Source organism: Myxine glutinosa, unplaced genomic scaffold (assembly GCF_964187855.1).
Source record: "Myxine glutinosa unplaced genomic scaffold, kmMyxGlut1.1 SCAFFOLD_2221, whole genome shotgun sequence".
NCBI classification, from domain to species: Eukaryota; Metazoa; Chordata; class Myxini; order Myxiniformes; family Myxinidae; genus Myxine; species Myxine glutinosa.
In genome coordinates this window covers 21,416-30,680 of record NW_027618316.1, presented here as the reverse complement: position 1 = coordinate 30,680, position 9,265 = coordinate 21,416, and the positions used below count along the sequence as shown (strand labels likewise).

The 9,265-nt window shown below is 41.5% G+C and overlaps 1 pseudogene; it reads right to left on the bottom strand.

Moving 5' to 3' along the window:
* Positions 1–471: 471 nt before the first annotated feature.
* Positions 472–7,255, bottom strand: LOC144889280 (uncharacterized; annotated as a pseudogene).
* Positions 7,256–9,265: the final 2,010 nt, after the last annotated feature.

The following is a 9,265-nucleotide window of genomic DNA, read 5'->3' as shown; positions in this document are numbered from 1 at the left end:
GGCTTGGGATCCTAGGATCCTGGGTTAGAATCCCGGTCGATCGTTGAATTAACGCCAGGGGGATTGACTCAGCCTGTCATCCTTCCAAGGTCGGCAAATTGAGTACGAGTTCACTGGTAATTCCCTGTGTGTCACAAGAGGTGACTAACAGGGTTGGCGGTAGGAAGGGCGGTGCCCGAAAAAAAAAAACCGTGCCCGAAAAAGGCCAACCCCTGCTCTGCGGGGAGACATGGCCTCTCTAAAGGTGGTTCCACCGTGTTTAACTCTAGAGAGATCTAAAGATTAATTCCAATGGGTTTCATTCATTTCTACAGTAGGCTTTGTGTATTTCATATTAAAAATGCCAAACTGAACCGCTTCCTTCGGACACGGGTGCAATTTTTAGTTTGGCAGGAGAAAGTGTCTGACATTGGTTGGCTGTATAGGTATATTGAACGTGAGAAAGCAGCAGGATTGTTGGCCTGGCATGCTTTAATTGGCTGTGATACCACTGGGAAAATTGCTGTACGAGGAAAGAGGAAATGTTGGAATCTTTATCTGACAGTAACAGGGGTACACGGTGTTGCCCGGTCTATTTTGTTGTGGGGGACTAAACAACTTCCCTTGACCCACTAAGGAACATGGTTGGTTATCATTTAATATTACCTTTTACAGTGTCTTCAGAAAGTATTCACACCCCTTGACTTTTTTCACATTTTGTTGTGTTACAGTATAAATTTGAAATGGTTTAAATTGAGATTTTTTTTGTCACTAATCGATACATAATACTCCATAATATGATTGTGGAATTTTATTTTAGAAATTTCTACAGATTTATTGAAAATGAAATACAGAAATATCTAATTTACACGAGTATTCAACCCCCTGAGACAAAACTTCATAGAAGCACCTGTGGCAGCTATTACAGCTTTCAGTCTTCTTGAGTATGTCTGTATCAGCTTTACACATCTGGATGTGGGGAGTTTTTCCCATTCTTCCTTGCAGATTTGCTCAAGCTTTGTCAATTTGTATGGGAAGCATCAGTGAACATCAATCTTCAAGTCTTTCCACAGATTCTGAATGGGATTGAGGTAGGGGATTTGGCTGGGCCACTCAAGGATTTTCATGTTATTGTTCTGAAGCCATACCAGTGTTGCTTTGGCTGTATGATTGGGGTCATTGTCCTGTTGGAATGTAAACCTTCGCCGCAGTCTAAGGTCTTTTGCAATCTGAAGCAGGTTATCCTCAATGATTTGTCTGTATTTGGCTCCATTCATTGTTCCCTCCATCCTTGCAAGTCTCCCAGTCCCTGTTGCTGAAAAGCATCCCCATAGCATGGTGCTGCCACCACCATGCTTCACAGTAGGGATGGTGTTAGATGGGTGGTGAGCTGTGCTCGGTTTCCGCCAGACGTAGCATTTTGCAATCAGGCCAAAGAGTTAAATAAATGTCTCATCAGGCCACATAATATTTTGCCTCATACTCTGAGACTTTCACATGTATTTTTGCAAACACCAGGTGGACTGTCATGTCTTTTTTTCAGCAGTGTTTTCCTTCAGGCCACTCTCCCATAAAGCCTAGATTTGTGAAGTGCTGCGAGACTGTTGTCCTTCTGGCAGGTTCTCCCATCTCAGCCAAGGAACTATGTAGTTCTCTCAGAGTGGTCATTGGGTTCTTGATCACTTCCTTGACCAAGGTCCTTCTTACCCGGTTGCTCAGTTTGTTCGGACGGCCAGCTCCAGGAAGAGTCTGGATAGTTCTGTATTCTTTCTATTTCCTAATGCTGGAGCTCACTGTGTTCTTGGGAACTTTCAACATTATAAATTGTTTTGTACCCTTCCCCAGATCTACAGTGCCTTCAGAAAGTATTCACACCACTTGACTTTTTCGAATTTAGTTGTGTTACATCCTGAATTTAAAATGGATTAAATGTTGGGTTTTTTTGTCACTGATTTACACATTTTACACCCCAGAATGTCAAAGTGGACATTATTATTATTATTTTTTACAAAATATTTGTCATGCTGTCAAACATGGATGTAGAAGCCCTTTCAAAATGTTTGGCTTCACGCTATGCTAAAGGGATTCCGACACTCCAGGAAGCTTGTTGGCATCTGTTCACCAAGTAGATGGTTGAGGGGGAGAAACTTAAACCACCCAACGCCTCCGAGCAGCATCTGCTGAGAGCCAAAGAGCTGACCTACCCAATGCCAACATGCTCATCTTTCACACATGCCACTGCTTGATGTGAAGAGTGGACAGTTCAGTTAGAAATTGGAGTACAACCACTGGAGCACAATACCACTGAATGCAGGTGCTGTGCCATCTGCTGTCTTGGCACTCATCAAATGCAACTGACAAGGATCAAAATGACACTAGGTCATGGTCTTGCTGCAAAGCGAACCTGTCTCGTACATGAATCAAGGGAATATACTGATCTGTGAATATACTGATCCAGAAAACTTTGAAAGCGTTGAATCTGATGAGGAATACTTTGAGTATCCCAAAAGAACATTGTGATAATGTGTTTTGTTGACAGATTTTTTTGATGGAAGCTGAAACAATGTGATGTGTTCAAACAACTGATAAAATTGCTGGACTTGGGCAGGATCGATAAACCGATAGCATAAACCATCAAACAAATAATGTATGGAATTAATAACTTTGTTAAGCTTCATCCACATCACCAGGAGTAGAGTTTACTTCTTGACAGTCATATTGACATTGGCAGCAGTCATATCATTTAAAATGTGCAGGTAAATGGCAGCCATTTTTAGGTGACCTGCTATTTATTATTGGCAAGAAATTAAGAATTTGTATACAATAAGGATCCATTTTGGGGCAAGGGTCACTTAATACCAATATGGAGCTATTTTGAATGGACGTTTTGACAATTTGCAGCCTATGAAATGGACATTTATTACCTCCGCCACCAAAGGTGGATGGAAGTTGTGTTTTCACCTCTGTCTGTTTGTTTGTCTGTCTGTTTGACCGTTTGTTTATGAACAGGATATCTCAAAAAGTTGTGCACGGATCTGGACGAAATTTGGTAGACATGTAGTGTATGTGACAAGGAGGAAATGATTAGATTTTGGTGAAGATCCGGTTTCTGATCCGGCTCGTAGAATGTTTTAAGTGATTCTTCACCATTGGGAGATAGGGCCAAAAACGATACAAAGCAGGATATCTCAAAAAGTTATTATGGATGATTTTGATTAAATGTGATTCTGTATTGTGATTTTCTGGTCTACTAAAAAAAAACACCTTTAGAGGCCATTTTTCCCCGCAAAGCGGGGGTTGGCCTTTTTCGGGAACCGTGGTTGTTGTTGTTTTTTGGTCCCCTTTTTGAAGCAATGTTTTACGGCCGGATGCCCTTCCTGACACCAACCCTTTTTGCCGCCTTTAACGACAACCAGGGAATTACCAGTGAACTGGTACTCAATTAGCCGACCTCGGAAGGTATGACAGGCTGAGTCAACCCCCCTGGCGTTAATTCAGCGATCGACTGGGATTCTGAACCCAGGATCCATAGGTATCCTAAGCCGGCACCCTAGCCGCTAGCCCAACACCAGGGTTTGGAGGTCTACTCTCGGATACAAAACGTAAACTGTTCACCTGAAGGATGTATGCTCTCTCCTGAGTGCCGTTCTAGTTATAGATGGCTACCATGTGTTTAAAATGGGCACATAAACCAAGGTTCCCAAAATATTCAAAAGTGGCAACATTTCAATTTGGATTCTGCATACACACAGAGACAATTCTACAGGGTGTCCACAAAGTTGCGCGTCATAGGAAATTATTTAATTGACTATTTATCATCGGGAATTAAATTATTTAATTCAACAATTAGCCCGGATATGTTGAAGAACATTCAGAGAAATCTGCTTTTCCGTTTACAAACATGTTTTGAGATTGGTGGGACACATTTCGAACAACTGATGTAGCCCACCTTACAAATAAATGTTTTGCCAATGATGTGTGACTTTGTGGACACCACTTTTAACATTTATAAACCAACGGACTATGGGTTCAACTGCATAATGAGCCAAGATAAGAAGGTTGTCTTCATTTTTTTCTTGTATACAAATTCTAAGCTCATGGAAGAGCAGGAAGGTTACATGACCAAGAGGGGAAAGGCAACGTACAGAAATTTAGAAAATATTTGGACGTAACAAGCAAGAGAATGAATGAATTAACAATGAAGAAAGGAGGATAAAAGAGAAGGGAGAAATGCAGCAAGCTGTGAGTGAAAGAGCCTGGATAGAGGAGGGTTAGTTAGGGTAGAAAAGATCAAGGGTAGAGATGGAGGATGACATGAAATGGTTTCGGACCTTGTAGAGCCAAAGTATTAGAGGTGATAGTGGGGTTGCACAACCTGGATGTCCGACAGGTCATGGTTTATTAGGGTCGGGCATTTGTCTATCTGTGTAATTTTTAGCTCATCTGAAACATAGTTCCAGAGAACTTATGCCTTATGCGATGGTGCGTCGTCTGTCTGTCAGTCCGTCAGTCCATAAACACTAGCAACTTCTTCTCCGAAACTGCTGATGGGATTGTGACCAAACTTGGCACAAATGATATTTGGTATGTTGCAACTGATGGTATGGCCATACTGCACGTGAAGATAGTATGGCCACAAGTGGGAGAAGAGAGAAACAGAGCAACAAACTTCATTTTTTGCGATTCCCAGAAAATACCGATTCCCATAAAATACCTATAAATAACTTGAATTATTCATGAGCTTTATGCACATGAGTTTGTTGTTTTTCGTATTCAGCCTGTGGCTGCTGGTTGCATCATTTCTCTGAAAGCGCATTTGAGCCGCTGATGCAGTGCCCCAATTACCAGTGAGCTGGTACTCAATTTGCTGACCTCGGAAGGATGACAGGCTGAGTCAACCCCCCCTGGCGTTAATTCAGCGATCGACCGGGATTCGAACTCAGGATCCCAAGCCAGCACCCTAACCGCTAAGCCAACACCAGGCAATTATTGATAATGTAGATGCTCATTGCCTTGTAAAAGGTATTCCAATTATCTAAAGCTGTGGGTGTGACATGCGTTTTCTCAGTTGCAATCGTCCCCCAGCTCCTCCAGAGTGAGGCTGGCCAGCCCTGGGGCGAATGTTTACGCACCCAAGCCGGGACCCTGGAGATATTTATTTTCTCTAAACGTGTAATGGAACCAACATCGTACACATGATGCTCGGCAGCCCGACCTGAAAATGGCAAATTATGAAACTAGATGTAATTGTACAATTGTGTCAGGAAGATTTTTTTTTACCTTTAAACTGCACAAATCTATCATCTTTTTGCTTTAATTGTGCATCTCATGGATTAGCAACTCCGTAGCCTAACGTAGAAGTACAAAACAATCATGAAGGTGACTGCTTAGTCAAAATTGTTCTGAAAAAAAATGAACAACATAAAATCTAGCTGAACTAATTTATAAAATGTTAACATCTAGCCAACGAAAAACATCAATATTTAAGGGAATGAAACAAAAAAAATGCATCAGTAAACCTAAAGCAGAATATGATTAAATAAACCACTGATGGAACAGGCAGAAATGATCATGATTGTAATGAATTATTTATTATAGTTCCACAAGTAAACAAACGTAAGATTCAGTGCTATATTTACCCTCGCCAGAGGAGAGGGTATTGCATTTGAGTCCATTTGTTACTTGCCGGAATAGATTCTGGCAAGTATGTTGGTTGGTTGGTTTGTCTGTCTGTTTGTGCGCAGTACTACGTCTACATCGTTGCACATAGCATCGCCATACTTTACACACATATTTGTCTTGCCCTGGAATAGACTGTGCCCAATTTTTAAATCTCTAGGCCCAAGGTCAAGCTCAAGGTCACCCAAAACGTGAAAATCGTGACCGCAGCGTACAGCCGGGGTGAGGCGGAGTGATACAGCGGAAGGATTCGATGGTTTAAATGAAGCCGCGATGAGGCGGATTTTCATTGGGACCTTCATCCTGATTTCATTACCTCCGCCACCAAAGGTGGCTGGAGGTTATGTTTTCACCCCTGTCTGTTTGTCCGTTTGTTACTTGCCGGAATAGATTCCGGCAAGTATGTTAGTTGGTTGGTTACTTGAGGGAATAGATTCGCCGGAAGAGATTTTGGGTGTTTAGGGGGCTTGAAGCCAGATTTTAATCTTACATCTGCCATGTTGGTGCTTGCCGTCACTGCAAGGCGAAGCGAAAGACGCCTCAGAGCTGTCACATTCACAATCGCTATGTTGTATGTACTCCCGATAAGTATTTCCTTCATTGTAAAAACTACCAAGTCAACAGTTAAAAGGATTTTGAGCCGATAGGTGTTACGGCCTTGGTAAGATCGATGGAGACAGCAATCTGTTAGCTTATACACCGCCCAAATAGCTATGTGGAATTCTCTCATGTAGAGATTAAACCCACGTCGTTTGAACTTTGGCAAAGGTCATTATTTACTTTTAATGATGTTTATATACGAATCAAAAAGAAGATAATTGGTTTTGGGTCGCCCTTTCCGCATATCTCGTGGGATTGTGAGTTGGAGAGACGACCATGATGGCGGGGAGTGGGTTGGCATTCTCTCAAGCAGAGATTCAACCCATGTCCTCATGTATTATTATTTTGATCCAAAATGGCCGATAAAAAAGTACATTCCGGCAAGTCCTCGGTCTCTGACTGATTTTTAATTTGTCTGTCTGTTTGTCTGTTTGTTTGTTTGTCCGGAGAGAATAAATATGATTTTCTCTGCAACCGTTGGTCCGATTGACAGGAAATTTTCACCATAGGTGCACCTCCACCTGTATAATTTTTTAATCTATCATCTTCCCACATTCAAAACTTTGATCTTTCCTACCCCCGTTAATACACCCCATATCCACCTTTTTCAAATTCCGTTTTCTTTCCTGAAACTCCTGGCTTCCATCTGGCCACTCTGCCATAAAGCCCAGATCAGTGGAGTGTTGCAGTGATGGTTGTCCTTCTGGAAGTTTCTCCCATGTCCACACAGGATCTCTAGAGCTCAGCCAGAGTGACCATCGGGTTCTTGGTCACCTCTCTTACCAAGGCCCTTCTCCCCCGATTGCTCAGTTTGGCCGGGCGGCCAGCTCTAGGAAGAGTCCTGGTTGTTCCAAACCTCTTCCATTTAAGAATTATGGAGGCCACTGTGCTCTTGGGAACCTTCAATGCAGCAGAGATTTTTTTTGTAGGCTTCCCCAGATCTGTGCCTTGACACAATCCTGTCTCTGAGCTCTGCAGGCAGTTCCTTCGACCTCATGGCTTGGTTTTTGCTCTGATATGCATTGTCAGCTGTGAGACCTTATATAGACAGGTGTGTGCCTTTCCAAATCATGTCCAATCAATTGAATTTACCACAGGTGGACTCCAATCAAGGTGTAGGAACATCTCAAAGATGATCAAGAGAAATGGGAGGCACCTGAGCTAAATTTCAAGTGTCATAGCAAAGGGTCTGAATACTTACAGTCACGTGAAAAAGTAAGTACACCGCATGTAAAGTTTTGACTTTTTCAACATATTTCAACATGTTGATCTTCATTTCAACAATATTGAAAGATAAAGGTGATATAATATAACAAATATCATGAAACATTTACATTTTGTAGTCCATTGTATAATTTAAATAAACATAAATGCAAATTTCGCATGTGGAAAAAGTAAGTACACCCTTGGCTCCGGCAAGTATGTCCGTTTGTGTCAGGACATACTTGCCTTTTAATTTAGCCAATCGGGTTAATCAGTTTCTCTTGAGACTCCACACCCGGCACGACCGTTGTCCACCAAGACCCGGTCACATTATAAGGACTTTGTGCAAATCTATGGTTTTCAGACGATAAGAAACTACATAAATGACGAAATCCTTTCTTTGTATACAAGGTGCATTCACTTGCACAATCCCAGCTTGTGATGTGTTGTGTGTGTTTGTGAATGGGCAGAGGCATATACCTGTTGTGTGTTTTATTACAGGCCAATTCTTGCTTCTTTTTGAAAATTATTGCAAAAATTGGACAACCCGTAAATCGAGTTTGCAGCCACAATCATGGCAATACACACATCAGAAATATATTTTATAAGGAATTCCGGTGTCATTTTCATACATTATCAATCTGGATTTCCTTATAGACTCTGCTTTAACATTACAGCTGAGAACTGAAACAAGTGTTGGCATCACTTTTTTGTGCTGCACATACCACCACAATTTCAAAATTAGATCATATTCTCACAAGTTTTCGATGAAAATTAACTTTCAAGGCAAAAAGGTTTAACTTTTTGTAAAGGATCAAGATTTCCAAAAGCAAGGATTTTGATACTGAAATGGGCTGCTGCCACCCTCTGTCACATCTTCAAACATGTTCAGTGTGGTTCAGGTCGGGAGATATTGTTGGTGAATTAATTCTCACTGGTTTCCTGTTAGATAAGCAAAGGCAATCTTTGCACGATTTGGGCGTGCAAAGCCACCAACCAAAATAAAGTTTACCTCCATACACAACATAAGGTCTCAATATTGGATGGATGAACTTTAGGAATCTGACTATTGAACGTAACCCTCTTGATGACACTAAGGTCCATCCTTCCCTGTTTGCTGATGCCATCCCACAACATGATAAATCTTATGGTGCAGTTATCATATTTCTCAATATTCTGCAGAAAGAAATGATCACCTTGTTGTCTCCAGACACTGGCAGGCCGGTCAGCATAATCGAGAAAGAATCTGGATTTCTCATCGTATCCTATCCAATCATCTTAGATGTTCCACCTGTAGTGATCCCAAGCCCATCTCAAAACTAACACGTTTCAGGGTGTCAGAGATAGGTGCGCTAAGGCTCTTCTAAATCTCATGTCAGCTTCATGTAACCATCCACCTGTTAACTATCACGACAGAAATTCTAATCCCTATTATAGTACAGAGTTAACTTCCAGAGACTTTTATCTGTGCAGTATCTTCTCATTACCTAACCAGTCAAATTTGTCCCTGAGCCATTGCAGATAATACCAACATCGTTTTGAACCATTTACTGTCATGCGTAACAAATTTTGTCTGTACACCATTCTGCTTTCTAATATAAAAATGCAGGTTCAGCATTTATATGCTTGCCTTCTGCACAGAGTTCAACGAAACATGAGTAGATCATGATTACCAGTCGACAGGTGAAAAGAACAACTGAGCGTTGATAGGTCACAGACCGGAATTCAATTGAGCTGGCGCTGATTTTAATTTGAGCGATGAAAGTTTGATCCTCAGCAGAGGTTTAGAAGTAGACATACAGTA